This window comes from Pseudophryne corroboree, chromosome 4, assembly GCF_028390025.1.
Source record: "Pseudophryne corroboree isolate aPseCor3 chromosome 4, aPseCor3.hap2, whole genome shotgun sequence".
NCBI classification, from domain to species: Eukaryota; Metazoa; Chordata; class Amphibia; order Anura; family Myobatrachidae; genus Pseudophryne; species Pseudophryne corroboree.
Window position 1 is genome coordinate 415,558,879 of NC_086447.1, and position 25,422 is coordinate 415,584,300.

General features: G+C 43.1%; 1 protein-coding gene and 1 pseudogene across 2 annotated transcripts in view; one reads left to right on the forward strand and one right to left on the reverse strand.

The window, feature by feature from the left end:
- Positions 1-25,422, forward strand: part of KCNQ5 (potassium voltage-gated channel subfamily Q member 5) — a 1,045,273-nt gene that overhangs the window by 958,622 nt on the left and 61,229 nt on the right. The gene's annotated exons all lie outside the window — the stretch shown is intronic.
- LOC134912605 (5S ribosomal RNA) lies at positions 20,052-20,175 on the reverse strand (annotated as a pseudogene).

Genomic DNA, 25,422 nt, shown 5'->3' on the forward strand with positions numbered 1-25,422 from the left:
GTCAGTTGCCACCCACAAATGCCCTCTTCCTGTCAATCTCCTTGCGATTGGCCGTGCAAATGGATTCTTTGTTAAATCTATCGCTCAGCAACGATCATCTTTGTACCCGTACGACGCGCCTGCGCATTGCGGTGCATACGTATGCGCAGTTGTGACCTGATTGCAGCGCAGCGAAAAATCCTAGCGTGTGATCAGGTTGGAATGACCCCCTATGTAAGTGCATGCGCACAGTGCACTCAACATAAAATTCCACATCTCCCTCCAGCTGGGTTACTGCGTGCTCTGCCCGTTCCCAGACGACCTTGGACTCATATCTCAATGGACTTTATCACAGATTTACCCCTTTCCAAGGGATGCGATACAATCTGGGTGATTGTTGACCGCTTTTCTAAAATGGCACATTTTTTACACCTTTGATGGGTCTACCCACTGCTCCCAAGTTAGCTCAGTTGTTCATTCGAGAACACTTCCGGCTACATGGTCTACCTCACGTAGTGATTTCGGATCATGGAGTTCAGTTCACCGCAAGATTCTGGAGAGCTCTTTGTGCTGCTTTACAAATCAATCTCAAGTTTTCTTCCGCTTACCACCTGCAAACAAATGGGCAGACCGAAAGAGTAAACCAAGATCTCGAGACCGTTCTCCGAATTTACCTCTCTCCCTCACAGGACAACTGGGTAGAGTTATTGCCATGGCCAGAATTCGCTAACAATTATCAGTACCATACTTCCACTGGCGAGACTCCATTCCTTATCAACTATGATTTTCATCCGCGTGTTCCTGAATTACAGTCTTCTCCTTCATTGGATATTCTTGCCATGTCTTCCACTATCCAACACTTCAGTCGCATCAGGAACATGGTACGTGTGAATCTAAAGAAAAGTTCTGTCAAGTACAAACTCTTTGCAGACAGGAAACAAAGAGCAGTTCCTCAATTCAAGGTTGGTGACAGAGTTTGGCTTTCCACTCGCAACCTTAGGATTAAGGTGCCCACCATGAAGTTCACTCCCAAATACAGCGGCCCTTTTCCAGTTTTGAGAGTTTTGAATCCAGTTGTGTATAAGTTAAAATTTCCGGATACCAAATGCCTTCCATATTTCCCTGCTTCGCCCTCTCATCTTAAACCACTTTAGTCAGGATTCTCCTAAGGTCACGTATTCAAAAATGGGGGGGGGGGAGAGTACTGTTGCACAGGAAGAAATAGTGAAATAGTACCTTACCTAAAAAGGTGGTAATGGGAGACCCCTATTGTTGATTGATACAAAATTGCTGAATTTAACAATGGGGGTGCAACCACAGATCATATATGGTATAAGCACAAACAAAGAGAGAAAGCGATCTGTTTAGTGGTGCACTTGGATTTAAAATATAACGTTTATTGATATCCTAAAAAGTGGATAATATATCACACTTGACAAAGAAAACATTTATGCGAAATATTGTTAAAAACATATAATCGTGAGAAGATGAAGACAATAAGACAATGTGAAACTTTAAAGAGATAGAGTTTTAATAAAGCTTTAGTGTCTTTATTGTGTCTTATTGTGTACATAAATGTATAATTTATTAGTAACTGTTAAATATTGATTCAGTCTGCGTTACTCTATATGTAAAAAGATTTGCAACAAATGTTGCTATTATAGCTCAGCTGTGATTCTTGGCAGTCAGCCTTGATATGTGTTGGAAAATATTCAGTACCATAAACAATGTCACTGCTGGTGAAATCTAGCAGAAAAGAGAGTGTATAGTAATAATTTTCTACACTGTGGATTTTTTAGAGATTCACCACCTCTCATAAACTGCATGTGATGTTGAGGAGTACTAGGTAGCTACAGATATCACTCAAACATTAAAAAGTTAGGTTCAATAATACCAGTTTGTCTGAGCTAACAATATCTTGTAGATTCATAAATCATTCAAATAATATGAATAAATTCTATGTTATGTTAATAAGTAGTCCTCCTCTGCTCTATAGTATAGTGTAGTATAGCTTAAAGCTTCCCCATGGAACAAGGAATATTGACAAAACTTGATTGCTGATGCTGTGTAACTGGTGTGGGGATATTAATGTTATAGATCCCCTATCCACACTTCTATATCGTTAAGAAGGATGTTTGATACAGTATATTAATTTGTATTATACTATATTTGTTTATAGTGTGGGTTACCTGTACTAAGTGCGTGAGTCACACTGTGTTTGTTTAGATCGCGCTTTCAGTTAACTACAATGTGCAGTTGCATATCCCTCACATATACAGTGGATAAGGTGGTAATTATAAGGAACATTACCCCCACTTAATGTGAGCCTGTATTATAGATATTCTATATATTTACAATATGCGGATCTCAGTTTAAAGGGCTCCATGCCTATACCCATAAATTGAATGGATAAGGCAGAGAGAGCAATAGCGTGATATGTCTCCGTACATACGGTATCTAACATAAAGTGCACTTACCTATAAAAGTACACGGTTAGTACAATTGCTGATTTAATAGTTGGGAGGGAATGTTCTAATGCACCTGTATTCCAAGTTTATTGTTTCCCAATGTGGTGCCCTCTAACTTAATCAGAGGAATCCACATTATGTAATATAGGGTGGTATAGTCATATTCCTGACAGCGCAGTGCAGTACTACTATAAACAAAGGTTATCTTCCTTCACACGGGAATAGGTATTTAGCTTACATTAAATATCACTATACATTTGAATCTGGCTACAAGTTTGTAAAATTTAAACAGAATTAATATACGCTAATGGCATATTTTGGTCTGCCAGTTATTATAATTAAAGGTAACACATTTTTTCTAGACAGGTAGGACACTAGGCTAAGGTCCTACGTACGTTTCGCATATTAGCTTTATCGATAAAGCTAATATGCGAAATGTACGTAGGACCTAGGCCTAGTATCCTACCTGCTGTCCTCGGTCCAGGAGCACCGCCATTGTTCCCGGTGGTCACATACTAGGAATAGGCCAATGGTGGTCCCCGGCCATCACATGATACCAGCAGCCAATGGGAGCAGGGCGGGAGATACAAAAGCGCTGGGCAGAGCCTCAGCTCCTGAGTATTGATGCTACCACAGCTTCACCACAGGCTGCTGCTGCGATTCCTGGAGTCCTTTGCATTTGGATACTTTCCAGATTCCTGCAGTGTGAACCAAGACTAGAGTCTGTTCTATTCTCTGTTTCCAGTTCAGTGTTACCAACACCAGTCTGCAGACCGGTTATATCCGGTACCAGCCCAGATCGTTGCGCAAACTCGTTATAACCGGTACCAGCCCGGATCATTGCCGCAAACCCGTTATATCTGGTACCAGCCCAGATCATTGCTGCAACCCGTTATATCCAGTACCAGCCCGGATCGTTGCTGCAAACCCGTTATATCCGGTACCAGCCCAGATCATTGCTGCAAGCCCATTAGATCCGGTACCAGCCCGGATCGTTGCTGCAACTCGTTATATCCGGTACTAGCCCGGATTATTATTGTGAACCCTTTATATCCGGTACTAGGCCGGGTCATTGTTGCAATCCCATTATATCCGGTACCGGCCCGGATCGTTGCTGCAACCTGTTATATCCGGTACCAGCCCGGATCATTGTTGCGAACCCAACATACATATCTACCTGGTACCAGCCCGAATCACGAACACGCTACCAGTTTTATAATGGTACCCGACGTGGCCACTCCTACGTCAGAGTAGCTGCATGAGAAGGACTTATATCCGACCCTCTTTGTTCCGACCCAGCCTCAGTTACCCGTCCCAGACACTGGATGAATCCCCGACTGCACAAGCATCTAGCGCCAGTTTAGTGACATGCAGTGGTAGCAGTGAAGTATGCATTGCACAGTGGCTCTATGCATGCAGCGGTACAGCAGTGCTGGTGCACTAGAAGTAACAGGGGATTCTGGCCTCTGTAATGCTGGCTGTATATGTATGTAATGCTGAGCACTGTCTGGGGCACATTCTTTTAGCATGGAGGAAAAAGCTGGAGATGCGTAGTATGGTCATGCATGTGCAGTAGCGCACAAGGTCAGAGGTTGTGCCTTCAGCAGTCTGGGATCCTAGAGCCGTACAAAGACAGCGCAGGGTGCTTTAATACTTTTCACCACCCACTTTAATCTTCTCCCTTTTTACATGCGCCATGTTTTTTTCTCTACCTCCAATGTCTCTTCATAGAAATTGTTTATTAATTCTTCTCCATTTGACTGATATTGGTTTCCATTATACTATATGATCGAATACTTCCCAATGTGACCCATTCTAGGAGGGACAAAATGCTCTGTTCTGACCCGATCGCACCACTGCGATAAACTGCAGCGTGTGATCGGGTCAGAATAACCCCCATGGTCAGTGATCATACATTTGAGCGATGCAAGTTGATATTTATTCATGAAAAAATGCAGAGCCACCAGTTTAGCACTTTGTTTATTGGCTATAGCCTGACGACTTGATAGGCGATGATTCGCCATTCTGTCGAAAATTAGTTATAGTCTTGCCCACATAATATAATCCACATGGGCTCATCAGGTGGTAAATAACATGATCCGTGGTGCAGGTGACATGATGTCTAATAGGGTTCTTTTTGCCCATGTAGAGGTGCGAAAAGTTCTTGCGAGTGAGCATGCTATTGCATGTCATTCAACCCAAACAACGAGAGCATCCAGATTTCTTAGAGCCGAACCAGGAACGAGTTATTCTCCTATTGAAATTCTTTGTGGGTTGCATCAATAACTGTTTCAAATTTGGTCCTCTAGAGAACGAAATGAGTGGTTTCTTCTGTATATTGTTAAACACCTTATCCATGACTATTATAGGCCAGTTTTTCCTAACCGACCGAGAAAAGGCCGGAGCATTAACATCATATTTAGTAGTAATGACCATCCTATCCATCATATGGGAAGATTGCTTCATCTGTCCATGTAAAAAGATATACCTCGCCCTTTTAAGGGCTTTTTTAACCAAACCTGGAGCATACCCCCTCTCCTCAAATCTGGCCGCCATCTCAGATAACTGGATCTCCATCAGATCAATTTGTGTATTATTACACATACTGCACAAAAATTGTGAGATCGGAAGTCCATTTTTGAGAGATCTCGGGTGATGGCTAGTAGAATAAAGAAATGTGTTCCTAGCTGTGTTTTTTCAGAACAAAGTAGTCCCTAATGCTCCACCTTTTTTAAACACCAAAACATCAAGGAATTCTACTTGGTCTGTTTGTAAATTGGGGGTCATTCCGAGTTGATCGCTCGCTAGTAGTTTTTAGCAGCCATGCAAACGCTAAGTCACCGCCCTCTGTGAGTGTATTCTATCTTAGCAGAAGTGCGAACGAAAGGATCGCAGAGCGGCTACAAAACAAAATTTGTGCAGTTTCAGAGTAGCTCCAGATCTACTCAGCGCTTGCGATCACTTCAGACTGTTCCGTTCCTGTTTTGACGTCACAAACATGCCCTGCGTTCACCCAGCCACACCTGCGTTTTTCCTGGCACGCCTGCGTTTTTTCGAACACTCCCTGAAAATGGTCAGTTGCCACCCAGAACCGCCCACTTCATGTCAATCACTCTGCGGCCAGCAGTGCGACAGAAAAGCTTCACTAGACCTTGTGTGAAATTACATCGTCCGTTGTGAAAGTACGTCTGCGCACTGCGCCGCATACGCATGTGCAGAAGTGCCATTTTTTTTGCATCATCGCTGCGCAGCGAACATTTTCAGCTAGCGATCAACTCGGAGTGACCCCCATTGTACGTAAAACGTATAGGATTATTCAGCTCATTGAGTTCCTCAACCATCTGAACAAAACTGTCACATGATCATCTCCACAGCATAAAGACATCATTTATGAATCTATAATAGTGCAGAATGCTGGGTGGTCTGTCCAAGGATTTATGGCTTTTCGGAATACAGTGCAAAATAAGAGTGACTGGATGATCAACAGTCAAAACTCTAACCAATTGGTCATCAATCCAGCCATTGGACAAACCATCAGACAGCAACTGGTCAACCACAGATTTTATTTCATACATATGGTTATAGGATTTTTTGGTATAAGTCACAGTATCGCTCAGCTGCGCCGTGATGTCGTCATAATATTGGTAATCCAGGACTACCACTCCTCCCCCTTTGTCTGCTGTGCGTATAATAGAGATGAGCGCCTGAAATTTTTCGGGTTTTGTGTTTTGGTTTTGGGTTCGGTTCCGCGGCCGTGTTTTGGGTTCGAACGCGTTTTGGCAAAACCTCACCGAATTTTTTTTGTCGGATTCGGGTGTGTTTTGGATTCGGGTGTTTTTTTCAAAAAACACTAAAAAACAGCTTAAATCATAGAATTTGGGGGTCATTTTGATCCCAAAGTATTATTAACCTCAAAAACCATAATTTACACTCATTTTCAGTCTATTCTGAATACCTCACACCTCACAATATTATTTTTAGTCCTAAAATTTGCACCGAGGTCGCTGTGTGAGTAAGATAAGCGACCCTAGTGGCCGACACAAACACCGGGCCCATCTAGGAGTGGCACTGCAGTGTCACGCAGGATGTCCCTTCCAAAAAACCCTCCCCAAACAGCACATGACGCAAAGAAAAAAAGAGGCGCAATGAGGTAGCTGTGTGAGTAAGATTAGCGACCCTAGTGGCCGACACAAACACCGGGCCCATCTAGGAGTGGCACTGCAGTGTCACGCAGGATGTCCCTTCCAAAAAACCCTCCCCAAACAGCACATGACGCAAAGAAAAAAAGAGGCTTTTTACTGATATTTGGTGTTTTGGATTTGACATGCTCTGTACTATGACATTGGGCATCGGCCTTGGCAGACGACGTTGCTGGCATTTCATCGTCTCGGCCATGACTAGTGGCAGCAGCTTCAGCACGAGGTGGAAGTGGATCTTGATCTTTCCCTAATTTTGGAACCTCAACATTTTTGTTCTCCATATTTTAATAGGCACAACTAAAAGGCACCTCAGGTAAACAATGGAGATGGATGGATTGGATACTAGTATACAATTATGGACGGGCTGCCGAGTGCCGACACAGAGGTAGCCACAGCCGTGAACTACCGCACTGTACTGTGTCTGCTGCTAATATATAGACTGGTTGATAAAGAGATAGTATACCCCCTAACTAGTATGTATGTATAAAGAAAGAAAAAAAAACCACGGTTAGGTGGTATATACAATTATGGACGGGCTGCCGAGTGCCGACACAGAGGTAGCCACAGCCGTGAACTACCGCACTGTACTGTGTCTGCTGCTAATATATAGACTGGTTGATAAAGAGATAGTATACTCGTAACTAGTATGTATGTATAAAGAAAGAAAAAAAAAACACGGTTAGGTGGTATATACAATTATGGACGGGCTGCCGAGTGCCGACACAGAGGTAGCCACAGCCGTGAACTACCGCACTGTACTGTGTCTGCTGCTAATATATAGACTGGTTGATAAAGAGATAGTATACTCGTAACTAGTATGTATGTATAAAGAAAGAAAAAAAAACCACGGTTAGGTGGTATATACAATTATGGACGGGCTGCCGAGTGCCGACACAGAGGTAGCCACAGCCGTGAACTACCGCACTGTACTGTGTCTGCTGCTAATATATAGACTGGTTGATAAAGAGATAGTATACTCGTAACTAGTATGTATGTATAAAGAAAGAAAAAAAAACCACGGTTAGGTGGTATATACAATTATGGACGGGCTGCCGAGTGCCGACACAGAGGTAGCCACAGCCGTGAACTACCGCACTGTACTGTGTCTGCTGCTAATATATAGACTGGTTGATAAAGAGATAGTATACTCGTAACTAGTATGTATGTATAAAGAAAGAAAAAAAAACCACGGTTAGGTGGTATATACAATTATGGACGGGCTGCCGAGTGCCGACACAGAGGTAGCCACAGCCGTGAACTACCGCACTGTACTGTGTCTGCTGCTAATATATAGACTGGTTGATAAAGAGATAGTATACTCGTAACTAGTATGTATGTATAAAGAAAGAAAAAAAAACCACGGTTAGGTGGTATATACAATTATGGACGGGCTGCCGAGTGCCGACACAGAGGTAGCCACAGCCGTGAACTACCGCACTGTACTGTGTCTGCTGCTAATATAGACTGGTTGATAAAGAGATAGTATACTACTAATATTATATACTGGTGGTCAGGTCACTGGTCACTAGTCACACTGGCAGTGGCACTCCTGCAGCAAAAGTGTGCACTGTTTAATTTTAATATATTATGTACTCCTGGCTCCTGCTATAACCTATAACTGGCACTGCAGTAGTGCTCCCCAGTCTCCCCCACAATTATAAGCTGTGTGAGCTGAGCAGTCAGACAGATATATAATATATATAGATGATGCAGCACACTGGCCTGAGCCTGAGCAGTGCACACAGATATGGTATGTGACTGAGTCACTGTGTGCTGTGTATTGCTTTTTTCAGGCAGAGAACGGATTATAAATAAAAGTGGTGGTCACTGGTCACTATCAGCAAAACTCTGCACTGTACACTACTGAGTACTCCTAATGCTCCCCAAAATTAGTAAATCAAGTGTCTCTCTAATCTATTCTAATTCTAAACGGAGAGGACGCCAGCCACGTCCTCTCCCTATCAATCTCAATGCACGTGTGAAAATGGCGGCGACGCGCGGCTCCTTATATAGAATCCGAGTCTCGCGATAGAATCCGAGCCTCGCGAGAATCCGACAGCGTCATGATGACGTTCGGGCGCGCTCGGGTTAACCGAGCAAGGCGGGAAGATCCGAGTCGCTCGGACCCGTGAAAAAAAACATGAAGTTCTGGCGGGTTCGGATTCAGAGAAACCGAACCCGCTCATCTCTAGCGTATAACAATGTCATTATTGTTCTGCAAACTCCTAATGGCCAACTGTTGTTCAGGACTGATATTTTGATAATGAACAGAACTCTAGGATGCCTCATTAAAATCCTCCTCCACCATTCTCAAAAAAGTTTTAATACTAGGGTTGACTGAGAGGGGAAGCAGGTCAAAGTCACTGGATGTTTTAAGAGAGAATCTGTTGTTGTCAATATCAGGACTTTTGTTATCCTTAAAAAATTCTCTAAGCCGCAATTTACGGCTCATCTTATAAGCATTTTGGCGGTGTGACTCATTAGGTCAATGCCTTTTGTTGCCATTTCCTTGTACTATTGCACTAGACACTTTGTGGGTCTCGTGTCATAAGTCCATCTGGGGAGAGAGTCCTAATAGGCACCTGCTATTCTGGTTGTTTGAACCATTATAATAATCTAGTTATAATTAGAATTGTATGATGATAATAATTATTAGTATGCTAGCCGTTGCCATTGGTTACACATTGGCGTGTAAATCTCTGCTAGAGACTATACTGCTATTTATTGGTGTAGGTGGCACCCTTGTTTAATATATTTAGAGCTGGGACCTCTGTTTGTTATTTTGTTGTGGCTTAAGAGACTGGTGTAGTGGCTTAGAGACTGGTGTAGGAAGGAGGGATTTGTGTTCCTGGAACACTGGTCGGACTTCTCAGTCAGGCGCCATCTTTTTTGTCGCGATGGATTGCACCTGAATGAGGAAGGGGCTGCGGTGCTGGGGGAAGGATGGTTAGTAGGTTGGAGGAGCATTTAAACTAGGAGCCTGGGGGGAGGGATTAGTTAGAAACTAAGGGTCATGAAGCGAGAATAGTAAAGATGGTGGTAGTGAGCTAAATGGGGGTGGAGGAGGGGGGTGGGAAAGAGCAGCCGGCAAGGGCAAGGGTATTAGTATGGGTTCTAAAAAGGGTATTAACAAATGTATTGCAAAAACATTAACTAACAACATCTATGTGTCATCATTACAGCATATAGAAAAAGATGTACGTAGCATAAGGGAAAATACTTATGTCTGGGCAGCAGAGAATTTAGGCTGAAACACTGGGATGATCAAAGAGATGAGCAAGGTGGGCAGTATTAAGTATGGTAGGGGTAGAAAGGGAGCGAGAAGAACAGTCAGTAAGAGTAACTCTAGGGAAGCTCTAGTAAACCATGATAGGATACCTTTAAAAAAACAAGCGGATAAGGGAACCACTAAACTTAAATGTATGCTTGCAAATGCAAGAAGTCTAGCAGGTAAAATGGGGGAATTGGAATTGTTAGCATCAAAAGCTGAGTATGATATTATAGGTATTACGGAAACATGGTGGGACGACTCTCACGACTAGGTTGCAAACTTGGAGGGGTATTCTCTTTTCAGGAGGGACAGGGCAAGCAAAAAAGGAGGAGGTGTATGTTTTTATGTTAAACCATCTCATAAGCCATACTTAAAGGAGGTTATTTATGAGGGGACAGGCAATAACGTGGAGTCACTATGGGTTGAAATCTCAAGCGGGGGTATTGATGCAAAAAAATTAGTTATAGGCATGTGCTACAAACAGCCAGATATTAACATACATGAGGAAGAACAACTCTTGCAGCAAATCGAAAGGGCTGCGGGATTGGGGGACATCCTAGTGATTGGGGATTTTAACTATCCTGATATTAATTGGAGTAACGATTAATGTGTTAAAGCTAGGGGAAACAGGTTCTTAAATATGTTAAAAGATCACTACTTGTCTCAATTAGTCAAGGACCCAACTAGGGGTATAAATATTCTAGATCTAGTAATTACTAATAATGTGTACATCATATCGGATACTAAAGTTGGGGAAACTTTGGGCAACAGTGATAACTATATGATCACATTCGACATCAGTTTCAGGAAACATAGCTATAAGGGTTCAACAAAAACATTTAACTTTAAGAAGGCTAACTTCAGTATGCTGAGATGTGCATTAAACGACATTGAGTAGGAAGTTTTGTATCATGGTAAGAACACTTCGGAAATGTGGGATGCTTTAAAAGGGTTGCTAGATAGCAATATTCACAAATTTATTCACATGGGCAATAAGCGCAGGAGTACCAAACTCAAACTGATGTGGCTTAACAAAGAAGGTCAAGGCCGAAATCGATAAAAAGAGGCGTGCTTTCAAAGCATTTAAATCTAATGGAAAGGAGGATTCATTCCAGTACTACAAGGAATGCAATAAAAGATGCAAACATGCAATAAGAGCAGCTAAAATTGAAAACAAAAAGCAAATTGCTATAGAAAGTAAAACCAATCCTAAATAAGTAAAAGGTTAAAAAAGGAGAACATAGGTCCATTAAAAGATGAATTTGGAGTATTGTTAAATGATGACGAATCAAAAGCAGAAATACTGAAAAAAAATTTTAATCAGTGTTCACCAGAGAAGAACTGACGGTGGGAGTAGTGCATAGCGATAGTGACAGTAAGGATTCATGGTTAGATACTTGTTTAAGTGAAGAAGTAGTCAGGGAGAGATTACGCAAAATAAAGATTAATAAATCACCTGGCCCGGACGGACTTCATCCGAGGGTTCTTATGGAGCTTAGGTCACAACTAGCAAGACCTCTATACTTGATTTTCAATAGTTCAATTAGATCTGTCATGGTACCAAAGGATTGGCGTATAGCAGAGGTAGTGCCATTATTTAATAAGGGATCCAAAAATCATCCGGGTAACTACAGGCCGATTAGTTTGACATCTTTAGTGGGGAAAATATTGGAAGGAATTCTAAGGGATAGCATGCAGGAGTATCTGCAGACCACTAAGATTATTAGCAAGAACCAGCATGGGTTTGTGAGGGACAGATCATGTCAAACTAACTTAGTTAACTTCTACAAGGGAGTGAGCGACAATCTTGACCAAGGAAAAACAGTGGATGTGGTTTACTTAGATTTGGCAAAAGCCTTCGATACAGTGCCTCACAGGAGATTACTCATCAAATTATAAGAGCTTGGCCTAGGAAAACCTGTTTGTACATGGATAAGTAACTGGTTGGAAAACAGGGTACAGCGAGTAGTGGTCAACGGAAAGTCCTCAAGCTGGACTCCAGTAGTCAGCAGAATACCACAGGGGTCCGTACTCGGGCCACTACTGTTCAACATATTTATCAATGACCTGGAAAGCACAGTGTCAATCTTTGCAGATGATAGAAAACTGTGTAGGGTAATTAATTCAGAAATAGATGTGGAGTGTCTGCAGAATTACTTATTTAAACTTGAAATCTGGGCATCTAAATGGAGAATGAGGTTCAATATAGAAAAATGCAAGGTTATGCATTTCGGGACTAAAAACAAACTTGCATCCTACATATTAAACGGGGAAAGTCTAGGAGTAACAGTTTTGGAAAAGGATGTGGGGGTACTCATTGATAATAAACTTAATAACCGTATACAATGTCAAAGCGCAGTAAAGAAGGCAAGTAAGGTGTTAGCGTGCATAAAACGGGGAATTGAGACAAGGGACAAGGATGTAATTCTGCCGCTGTACAAATCATTGGTACGTCCACACCTGGAATATTGTGTTCAGTTTTGGGCACCGCGGTATAAAAAAGATATCGGTGAACTCGAAATGGTTCAAAGGCGAGCTACTAAATTGATTAAAGGGCTAGAGGGACTGGATTACGAGGAAAGGCTTACTAGGTTGAACATGTATACACTGGAAAAGAGGAGTCTAAGAGGAGACATTATTAATGTCTTCAAATATGTAAAGGGGCACTACAAAGAGTTAACAGAGGAATTATTTATTAAAAGAACTCTGTTTAGGACACGTGGGAACTTGCTGAGGCTGGAGGAGAGAAAATTCTGCACGCAACGGAGGGAAGGGTTCTTCACTGTTAGGGCAATAAGGATTTGGAATTCATTGCCAGGGAAGGTGGTAATGGTGGACACTGTAAATTCATTTAAAAGGGGATTGGATGAATTTCTGATTGAAAAGGATATATCCAAGGTTACAACATTTAAAATATTGAAGTTGTTAATCCAGGTGTAACATGATTTGCATTTGTTCACTAGTCATAAAACATGCTTCAGCAGGTACATTAAAATCAACTCAACTTAATACAAACTACAGGTTGAACGCGATGGGCATTTTGCCTCTTTTCAACCTTGAATACTATGTTACTATGTTATTTAACATGTTGGCAAATATATTTATAAAGTGGTGTGATTGTGTTTTTAGGCAGCCACAGCGCCATGGTAAACACCGGGCATGGAGTGTAGACTGGAGCCTAGCTCCTATTGTCATGGGTTGCCATGACAACGGCTATAGCAATCCACATTTCTGGGGTCTGCCGCGTCACCGGAAGTGACGCGGACCTTGTGAACCGCATGGTCCGGAAGTGGAGAGCTACGTGGAACGCAGACCACTTCCAGCCGGCCGGGTGCTGGTGTTAGCTGATGGATGACGTCTCCAGCACATGTGCAGTGCGCAGAAACACACGCCGGGGAGGGGGGGTGGCAGCTGATTGCGGGCCAGCACAGCTGTTTAAAATTTGTAAGTAGCGTTTGGTTATTTTAGATGGTGCTATGTACTAAGCTCTTGACAATGGAGATTGACTGTGATGCGATGCAGGGGTCTTGAATGGTCATTTACTGACCGAGGTCGACGGACCAATAAGTGTCCATTTCATCTTCTCTCTTTCGATCTGCATTATGAGTTATTTTTTGCAAGCATGACAATTGTTATTATGGATGTGCTTGAATCTATTTGATGTTGAAGTTGAGCCACCATACTTTGAGACTTTTTGACAAAGGGCCTAATTCAGACCTGATCGCTCGCTAGCTGTTTTTTTGCAGTCCTGCATTCGCATAATCACCGCCCACCGGGGAGTGTATTTTAGCTGTGCAAGTGTGTAATCGCATGTGCAGCTGAGCAGGGCAAAAAAGCTTTGTGCAGTTTCTGAGATGCCCAGAACTTACTCAGCCGCTGCGATCACTTCAGCCTGTCCGGGGCCGGAATTGACGTCAGACACCCGCCCTGCAAACGCCTGCGTTTTTCCAACCACTCCCTGAAAACGGTTAGTTGCCACCCACAAATGCCTTCTTCCTGTCAATCACCTTGCGATCGGCTGCGCGAATGGATTCTTCGTAAAACACATCACACAGCAACGATCCGCTTTGTAAGCGTGAAACGTGCCTGCGCATTGCGGTGCATATGCATGCGCAGTTCTGACCTGATCGCAGCATTGCAAAAATCGCTAGTGAGCGATCAGGTCTAAATTACTCCCAAAGTGCCCAGTTTGTGTGAAAATAAAATATCATGTGTTTTTCTATAACTGCTAGTGCCCTTTTTTACAGTTTTGTTTCTTCTGGACCATTTTGGAACAGCCTTAAGGGAGCACCATTGATTATTCGCTGGACTAGTGTGCAAATGTCTCTATAAGGAAATATATATATATATATATATATACACATATACAGGGTGGTTACCCGGCACTCATCATATGTAAAATGGACTGCTCTGGTGCCCTCCTTGGGACAAATAAGGATGGAGGCGGCACTCACGAGTCTTTTCAATGCTTGTATTTTAATGGCACATGCCAAGGAGTGTTATTGTAGACTTACCATGGTTAACACTCTTTCCGTGAGGTACATTGGGTTCCACAGTGAAAATATTGGGGTGTTGAGTGGATCTTGATCCAGAGGCGCCAACAGGCTAAAGCTTTAGGATGTCCCAGGCTGCATTGAGGCCTTCTCTATAACCTCGCCTCCAGGTACTGAGAGCTCAGTTTCGTTAATCAGTCCAATGCAGGAGCAGGCAAGAGAGAAGGCAGATGTTAGTCACATAGAACCACATTCTCACTACAGGAGTAGGTACCAGCGGCTAATGCTAGACAAACACATGGAACTAGGTGCGTCAGGGTGGGCACCCTGTGGAACTCAATGTACCTCGCAGAAAAAGTGTTAACCAGGGTGAGTCTACCATAACACTCCTTTTCTGTAGCATGGTACATTGGTTTCCACAGGGAAAACATCGGGGTGTCCTAAAGCAGTTCCTCAAGGGAGCGGACGCGCCTTACCGGATATGAGAATCCCATGTCCAAAGGAAGCATCCTGGGAGGCGAAAGTATCAAAGGCATAGAACCTAAGAAATGTGTTCACTGTGGACCATAGCCGCCTTGCACAATTGTTCTGCGCACGCACCACGGCGAGCCGCCCAAGAAGGTCCAATAGACCAAGTAGAATGGGCTTTAATAGCTGGAGCTGGGAGTCCAGCCTGCGCATAAGCTTGTGCAATCACAATTCTAATCCATCTGGTCAAGTTTTGCTTATTCACAGGCCAGCAATGTTTATGGAAACCAAACAGGACAAAAAGGGCATCTGACCTCCTGATAGAGGCAGTCCTCTCCACATAGATATGGAGAGCCTTTACCACATCCAAAGACCGCTCTTTGGAAGACAAGTCCGAAGAGATAAAGGCCGGAACCACAATCCCTTGGATAAGGTGAAAAGATTTCACCACCTTAAGTAAATAACCCGGTCGAGTTCTTAGAACTGCCCGGTCACGGTGAAATATCAGAAAGGGTGGATGTGAAGATACGGATTCTCTGATCACTCAGGTAAACATTTTAGTAAAGTGGCAAATGCCCTTTATTGTAATATATACACACATTAACAATTTCAAGCCAGGATGGTATCTTACTTACTAAATCCCCACAGTAGTTTAGGATTACAGATGCCTGCGATCTCCTGCTGATACACACTGGCCGGTGTTCTGTGTCCCCTGCTCTAGGATACCAGTTCACACAGCGTCCTGCGCCACAGATTCTTGCCACTGATGGCACCGCAATGCCTAGTCAGCGCCTGCACTTCAGAGGTACATCCACTCTCTGACCTTCTGTGCAGCTTTTTCCCTCACCAGAAGAGCTCACTCCTCTTGTTATACCCTCCCCTGTCTATTCATCACACAAGCTGGTCACAGAGGAGTGGAGACCCTCTGGTCACAGAGGACTGGTGTCTGGGCTCCTGTACTCAGTGGGGTGTATAGGATTAGATTACCTGCAGCTCTAAACTGTTTGCTACATAACCTACTCATCCTAATCACAGCTAATTGTACAGCTAGGGGACTTACATTACAATGAACTGATTTAACTATGTTACTAACACTCTGGCATACAATCACACATCGAACACAGTATAACCAAATAAACAGCATATTCCTAATATAACAGATAAAACATAACTGTACAATATAATAACAACATAATACAATACAATATTGCCTAGCATATAACTAATAACATATTGGCAGTTAGTGGAGTCCATGTGTAGGACCAGGGCTAGGAAAGTAACCACATGTACTTTACGACTGTGCAACACGACACGCCGGCTGTGTCGTCACAGTGGACGACAGGACAAATTGCCTAGGTCTGACACCTGTCTTGCAGAAGCAATAGCCAGCAAGAACAGAACCTTGGTCGTGAGCCATTTAAGGTCCACCGACTCAAAAGGTTCAAATGGAGACTCTTGCAGGGCATTCCATACAACAGACAGATCCCATGGAGCCACAAGAGGGACATAGGAAGGCTGAATCTGAAGGACACCCTGAGTGAAAGTAATGTCAGGTATTGATGCAATTTTTCTCTGAAACCATACCGACAAGGCAGATATGTGAACCTTGAGAGAGGCCAGACGAAGACCTAAGTCAAGGCCTCATTGCAGAAAAGCCAGAATTCTGGACGTTCTGATTCGGTACGCATTATAATTCTTATCAGCACACCAGGTGAAGTAAGAATTCCAGACCCTATAATAAATCCGGGCATATTTTGGTTTGCGGGCCTTCAACATAGTTTGGATAACCACCTCACAGAATCCTTTGGCCCTCAGGAGTGATGCTTCAAAAGCCATGGTGTCAAAGCCAGCCTGGCCAGGTCTGGGTAGAGACAAGGGCCCTGAACGAGGAGGTCTGGGTGCTGAGGAAGTAAAAGGGGACGCTCTGTCGACAGGCCCTGCAGGTCTGAGAACCAATGCCGTCTGGGCCACGCTGGAGCAATTAGAAGTAGCATTCCTCCTTCTTGTTTGAACTTCCGTAGGACCCTGGGCAGGAGCAACACTGCAGGGAACACGTAGGGCAGCCAAAAGTTCCATGGAATTGCCAGAGCATCCACGAATGCTGCTTGAGGATCCCTGGTCTGTGATCTGAAGACCGGAACCTCGTAATTGTGTCGAGATGCCATCAGGTCTACAGTACATCTGGTAGGCCCCACCTGTCCACTAGGAGTTGAAAGACTTCTGGATGAAGACTCAACTCTGCAGCGTGCACGTGCTGGCGACTGAGGATATCCGCTTCCCAGTTCAGGATGCCTGGGATGAACACTGCCGATATTGCTGGCACATGACGTTCCGCCAAACGAGAGAGATGACACTTCCATCATTGCCATGTGGTTTCGAGTGCCGCCTTGATGGCATTGTCTGATCGTACTTGAACAGGCCTGTTCTGTACCAGAGGCAGGATGAGAGATAATGCATTGAACACCGCCCTCAACTCCATAATGTTTATTTGGAGGAGTGATTTCTCCTTGGTCCAGCGACCCTGAAAAGAGAGTTGCTCCAACACCACGCCCCATCCCTTCAGACTGGCATCCGTTGTCAGCAGGACCCAGTTGGGGATCCAGAAGGGACTGCCCCTGTTCAATTGCTGGTCCTGGAGCCACCAGGTCAGCAACAGACGAACCTACGGAGTCAAAGAAATCATGTGAGATCTAATCCGAAGACGTAGGCCATCCCACTTGGAAAGGATTAACCTCTGTAGTGGGTGGGAATGAAATTGAGCGTACTCTACCATGTCGAAGGCCGACACCATCAAGCCAAGTACTTGCATCGCTGAGTGTATCAACACTCTGGGGCGACGGAGGAAGCATTGTATCCCGTCCTGAAACTTCAGGACTCTTTTTGGAGACAGAAACAGTCCCTGACTGTGCGTGTCCAGGAATGCCCCCAGGTGCACCATGCTCTGAGCTGGGACCAGCGAGGGCTTCTTCCAATTGATAAGCCACCCATGGGCTTGCAGGAATGTTACTGTCAGTTGCAGATGACTGAGGAGGACTTTGTGGGATTTTGCCAGAATCAGCAGGTCATCCAAGAACGGCAGGATTCTGACTCCCTGGCAATGGAGATGGGCCATCATCATGGCCATGACCTTGGTGAAGATCCGAGGAGCCGTAGCTAGTCCAAATGGCAGAGCCTGGAATTGGTAGTGAAGGTTGCCAATAGCAAACTGCAGAAACTGCTTATGCGACATGGCAATAGGAATATGCAGTCATGCATCCTGTATATCCAGGGATACTCTATAGTCTCTGAGTTCCATATCCAGTACAACTGAGCGCAGTGTTTCCATATGGAACCTGGGCACTCTCACAAACTTGTCCAAAGATTTGAGATTTAGTATAGGCCGGAAGGACCCATTGAGTTTCGGGACCAGAAACAGAGTCAAGTAATAACCTCTGCCTCTTTGGGACTGAGGTACTGGCACAATCACTCCTGTACTCAGGAGGGAACTCACCACAGTTTGTAGAGTTTGCACCTTCAACGGATCCGAAAGGAGGGCCGTAGTGCAAAACTAGCTAGAGGGACATCTCTTGAACGAAACAGCGCACCCTTGTGAGACATCTTCCAGTACCCATGCGTCTGAAGTGTTAATTAACCAGACCTGGGCAACTGTAGAAGTCAGCCTCCCACCCTGGGGTCCCCCAGGAGGAGGCCCGCCCTGTCATGCAACAGGCTTGTCATGTTTTGAAGCAGACTGACAGGCTGCTTAGGATTGTTTTGCCTTGGGCTTTGTGGTTTTGGGAGCACGGGATTGTCTCGGATATGCCTGACCTTTTGCTTTCCCTTGAGGCTAAAAGGAACGAAAAGTGGTACCTTTTGCTTTCAGTTCAGAAGCACTAGTAGTGCGGATAAAAGCCGTCGTAGCGCCGGCAATTCAGACACTATTTTATTTAGGTCTTCCCCAAACAAATGTCCCCAGTGAAGGGAAGTACCTCCAAGGTCTTTTTGGAGTACAGGTTCACTTTCCATGACCCCAACCACAGTATTCGGCGAGCTAGGACAGGCGAGGATGACGCCTTGGCTGCCATTACATCCGTCTCAGGCGACGCCTCCCGAACGTAATAGGTGGCAGTGGTAATGTGAGACAGGTATTGTCTGGCAATGACAGTTGTCTGTCGGTGCTTTCAGTGAAGTGACAGTGGTGACGAGCAGAGTGGACGACACCACGAGGCGGGTGACTTTAGAGTCCACCGGTGGTGGAATCTCCTATTTGTTACACAACTCTGCAGGGAGAGGATAGCGAGCCAAGATATGCAGAGGAAATTTCTTTACTGGATAAGACCAGGGTTCCCACCTGATGTCCATGGTCAGAATTGGGTATTACAGTTTTAACCACCTTCTGCTGTTTAAACTTATCAGTTTTATTTGCCACAGTACTGGAATCCACATCATAAGTGATTTGTAGGCTATGCTTAAGACCACTAAGGCAGGAACATCAATCTGCAAAGGAGAATCCTCATCAGTAACACAGGATTCAGTATCTGACAGTATGCTTCCCCCTCCTCTTCTGATGAAACATCAGAGAGGATTGTGGATTGTGAGAAGGAAGCAGCCCGCTTAAAGGACCCAGGGACACAGGAGTGATTTTTGTCTTATGAATATAACAGAATAATAGAAAGAATTGATAAAAATATATAATACTTAACTTTTTTAAATATTTTTCTAAAAGAAAATGTTCATATGTATCCAAGACTAACAATTACACATAGAGAAAAAATACACACAAAACAAACAAGATTAAAATGTATGGCCCACTATAATGTATAAGAGGGAGCACGTGACTGCCCTAAATGGGTGGAGTCAATATTCCATGATCCCTGGGACCTGTAGGAGAATTTCTTCTCACAAAGAGTAAAATTCACAGTCTTTCGATCATTTACCCTCTAATGGGTCAATGCATGGGAACTCTTGGGTTAATTGTTGAAAATAAATAGGCTCCAGACTGACCCTAGTGGTTGTACAAACAACACTAATACAGCATACAGTACTTAATAAAATACAGAGTGTAGTCTGAAAAGCTGATGAAACACCAACCTGATCAATATCCCTTTATTTTGAATTGACAAGGTTCACATTGTAAAACAGAAACATGGTGATTCTGTTGTCAGTGTTAGGCACAGAGTATTGTATAGATGTAGTTCTACTACACTTGGTATTCCCAGGTGGTTTCCTATCCAAGTACTGACCAAGTCCAACACTGCTTAGCTTCCAAGCAGTACAGTGTTGGACTTGGGTGTGTACAGTGTGGCATGATAGTAGACAAATGCAATACGACTCAGGGATCACTGATGAGAGTGCACCTAATAAGTGTTGTTATATAAGGTATTAGATCTAGAGGCAAATAGGACAGGAAAAGAGGGATCTGCTGCCAACGTTAGACAGAGTAGCTGTGATGTGCCACCTTACTTGGTACCTATTTCTGGAGTCTCTGAATCATCGGTGAGAGTCCGTATTTAAGATAGGTGGGAAAAGAGAGGGGCTGTCACTGATCAAATGATTAAGAGACTATGCCCATATGCATTAAGGTGTATGTTCAAGGAAGTTGATAAATATCAGAATTCTTAGAACGAACAATGTTGTTAACTTGATTGTTAATAAATGCCTGAATGACACTAGAATATATACATGTTTATGTGCTAACCATTGCCAGGTATAATGCCTCAGTGACACCAAAGTACACACATGTACAGTCAAAAAGGTCATGTTTACGCTGTTTGCATAAACTTATAAAAGAAAACAATGTTTCTAAATAATAAATTAATAAGTCCATATATGGCAGCAATAAAGACTGAAGAAATGCACCTATCTCAGATAATTGCTATGTGCTAATTATTGCTTGGTAGAGGCAATATAGTTAACAGACACGTGCATCTGCTGAAACAATATGAGGATCAAACACATACAGGATAAGGACAAAGACAATGCTCTTGTATGATACCATAACCTGTATGTAAACAGCCTCCGAGTCAGCTGGGTCAGATTCCCAAGAGTGAACCCGGTGAGGGAGATGAGGATGGGAAACGCGTTTCGCCCGTAAAGGGGTTTGATCACTTCCGGTGTCTCCCTCCTGAGCCTGGAAGGCTTTATGACGTGAATCAAATATCATGGCGAGCCAATCCCATCAGCAGCTCTGGGCTAGCTTAGCAACCCGTGATGCTGTGTGGCTGCGCTCCACCTATGGTGGCTTGCTCATTATATGATGCGTTGGCTGGGGGGGTGTGGGTACGTCACATGTACCAAAGGATATGGACGAGCCAATCCTATCAGTGGCTTCGTGGTATCATAGCAACCTGTGGCGCTGTGTGGCTGCGCTTGACCTATGATGACTTACTCAATCTGTGATGCATTGGCTGAGGGTGTGTGAGTGCGTCACATGTACCACAAGGTAAGGACGTGCCAATCCTATCAGTGGCTCCAGCATAACAACCCGTGGCATTGTGTGGCTACGATCATCCTGTGACCGCTTCCTATATAGATGATGCAATGATTAAGAATACGTAAGAGCATCAATTTGTCTATACTAATCGGGTAATTTAGAGACCCTTATGTTTGTATAACTGGATGTGTCTAATGATGCACGTCCCAGGTAATAGATTAACCGGGGATAAGTCATATCAATGGTGTAGCAGTTGCCCGGCAACCGGTGACATAAGAACTGGACCCACCTGATAAATTACCTAACCGAGGGGGGATAATACATGATACATTTACAGTGTATGGTGACCTCCATTGTGGCCAATATAAATAAATAAATCTTATTATAGATATTACGCTCTGTGGGTAATATGCTGAGGGGGAGAAAAATTATCATCACACGGGATGATAAAAGCTACATAACTTGATACATGAGTAAAACCCGCTTAGGGGTATTGGTAATGTGTGTATTCTGATAACTGAAAGATACTGCATATTGTGGAGAAAAAAATTGTATATATGATATTTATTTTGGGTAAATTAATGGATTATCCTGAGTGGCTGTAGGAGAATCAACAACGGCTGAACATAACAACATAACTAAAATAAAATGTAAATAATTTATGAGGTATTTGCTTGATGTACAATCTATATTATTGGGTTATCCTAAATAGCTGAAGGAGAATCTACAACAGCTGACATACCAACATGGCTGAGATAAAATGGACGGGTAATTCACTATCACTGAATTCAAACAATATATGATTAAAGATAAAACGTTATTGTGAATATGCATGAAGAAGTAAAGGTAAAAAAATTAATAATAATAATAATAATGGTCAAAAAATTGTAACAAACATAGATATATAAGTGATAATTATAAATATAAAGACCACATTGAGCATGTGTATGAATAATATTAAAATAGTAATGTGAAGGTAAGTGAAGAATGGATAATCAAGGTAAATTTACCCTGGTTCCGGGGGTTGTGTCATACGACACTCAGATTGTTATTTCTGTATACAGAACACAAAAGAAGTGTGTATATGTCGGTTGAAGGAATGAAAATATAAAAGATATTCCCGTGATGAGGGGGTGATAAAAAACTGATGAACAGAATCATAGCCGGAATGTGGTGTAAAAGTGGCATAATGCAGCATATGTGATGCCAACTCAAAGTATATAGGTTAGTGAAATCTCTATACTAGGTGTGTCCAGTTATGAGTGTATCGCAGATTGAGTAAGTCATCATAGGTCGAGCGCAGCCACATAAAATAAATGAATCATTATCAGATAAATGTGTGCTAGTGGTGCCCGAAGTGACAATAATTGTGAAAAAAAAAACAGAAAGTTGTTTAAAATCTGTGCTAAAAAGTGAAAAAGAACATGTGAGGGATGATTTGGAGAGTGGTATGAAATGACCAATGAGATAGGTGAGTGTGAATGCCTGACATAGCAAGTAATATGCCTTGTCCAGTTGTGGGATATGATCTAGAAAGGTTGTAATGAAATAGTGTAATAAGTGTAATACGCGATGGGTATCGTGAAAGTGCAAGTGAAGGATATATACCAAAGAATGAACATGAAGGTAAGTATAAACACATTTAGAGGTATATCTGCACATGAATGTATGCAATTGTGGATACCATAAGGTAAGTGGACTGTAGAATGAAGAACGGTATCAGGGATGACGAACCAGGTAGATGGATGTGAGGGCCCATTATTACAGGAACACACTGTAATTTTATGTACTCGTTGGAACCTGTTGGTTTTAGACCACCTAGGCGAAAAGTCCACTCACTTTCTTTTTTCAGTAATTCTTTGGTTAGGTCACCACCCCTGATTCCTAAGTGGACTTTATCCAATCCGAATAACTGCATCGCTTTCGGGGAATCTTGGTGTTTCACATGGAAATGTCTGGCTACTGATGTGAGGCTTTTTTGCCTTCAGTATGTCCGATGTTGCATGTCCCCATGTGCTCCAGGATCCTGTTTAAATTTCCTTGTAGTCATCCCTACATATTTTACATCACAGCTGCAGGTGATGCAATACACTACTCCTTGTGTGTTACAGTTAAAAAAATGTTTAATGGGAATGTCTACTCCGTATTTATTTTGGTCTGTATTGTTTGTAAGTATCTGAGGACATGCTTTGCAGCCTCCACATGGGGTGGATCCCGTAACTTCAGTGCGTTTCTGGGGCTTGATGTAGAAATGACTCCTAACTAGCATGACTTTGATGTTCCTGGACCTATGCCAACTCATCTGGATATTGGAATCTAATACCGGGAAAAGCTCTGCCTCGAGGTGAAAGATAGGAAGATGTCTCTGCATGGCATTCTTAAGGATTCGCCATTCGGGACAGACAATATGTGCCAACAAACCTGATTTTGGAATCTTGGATGTCTTTTTTAGGTTTGCTTTGGAAAATAAGGGTTTCCCTTTTTATTTGGAATATTTGCTTTTGAGCACGTTTACTACTGTATATCCTCATTCCACAAGGCGTTGAGATAATGCCTTGCTTTTAAGATTAAAGACAGGGTCTTCTGTGCAGTTGGGTCTTAGTCTTAAAAACTCGCCCTTGGGGATGTTTTCTATGGTCGGAGGGAAATGAGAACTGGTTTGTAAGAGAAGACTATTTGTTGCTGTGTCTTTTCTGAATAGTTCCATGGCAAGGGTACCATCCAATGATTTGTAAATATTGAGTTCCAGGATACACTATCTCTACTGATGGTATGGGTGAGTCTCAAATTGAGGTCATTGTTGTTCAGTTTCTGCATAAATTCTAATAGAAGGTCTTCTTCCCCATCCCAGATGGCAAATATGTCATCTATGTATCGTAACCAGTTGATGACATGTTGGTTGTATACTTCATTCTCGTCACTGAACATGTTTACCTGTTCCCACCACCCTAGGAATAAATTGGCATACGTGGGGACACACAAAGCCCCCATTGCTGTGCCTCTGGTTCGTAAAAAGAAATGGTCCCCAAAGGTAAAATAGTTTTTGTTCAAGGCGAAGCTCAAGATGTCACAGAGAAATTAATTAAAATCAGATCTGTCCCCTTTGTCAAGGAAGAATTTAACGGCATCTATACCCTTCTTATGATCAATGCTCATATATAGGGCCCCGAGATCTGAGGTGGCCAGAATTATATTCTCTTCCAGGGTGATATCATGTACCTTCTGTAGGAGGTCTGTGGTGTCCTTCAAATAGGATGGTCCCTAAGATGAAGGTCCAAGAATCTACTAGGTTGTTCCAGCAAGCCTCATTTTCTGATACTATAGGTCTCCTAGGTGGTTTTTTGATGTTCTTGTGGACTTTAGGTAACATATAGAAAGTTGGGGTTCTCTGATTGGTCATAGTGAGATATTGTGATTCGTCTCTATTGTGATTTTTTTTTTTTTTTGTATAAACTGCTACATTTACTGACTCGGGGTGCACCACCAAATGGATGATATCCAGGGGAATTCCCTTTGATTGTCGAATTTTGGTTTCCTTCTATTCACACATAATCTTTTAGATCGGTGCGGTGTCACCCACTCTGTGCACACCGATTTTTGTCTTACCAATTACTGATTTTTCTACAGCTGGTTAAACAGATTTTCCGCACAAAGCAGAGTAACCATGTGGACATTTTCTGACTGTAGTTACACATGTGGTCCCATAGGGGGTGGTAGGCGTTCCACCAGAGTACCCAGCAGGTAGGTGACTGCAGCCGAGGTAGGCTCCAGTGTAAATGCAGGAGCTGTGGACTGACTGGGAGATGTATGACAAATACGCGACCATTATATAACACTTACCCCTCTGGTAAATTCTTGGAGCATGCTCTGCATGATGCAGGAGCTTCCACTGATTTACTGCCCTTTCTGTTAGACATTATGTGAGATTGCAACAACAGAGTGACTTAGTACAATAAAGCCAGACAGAGTACAATACCTGCGAATAAATCCTTTATTATTCGACTGAGCACCCAGTAGAATATACATATTGGATAAATACTGTGTCGCACTATATTAGCGGACCCAGATTCACCTAGCCATTAGGGTACAAAATATAGTGACAGTTATATCTGGGAAACACTGAAGTGAAACC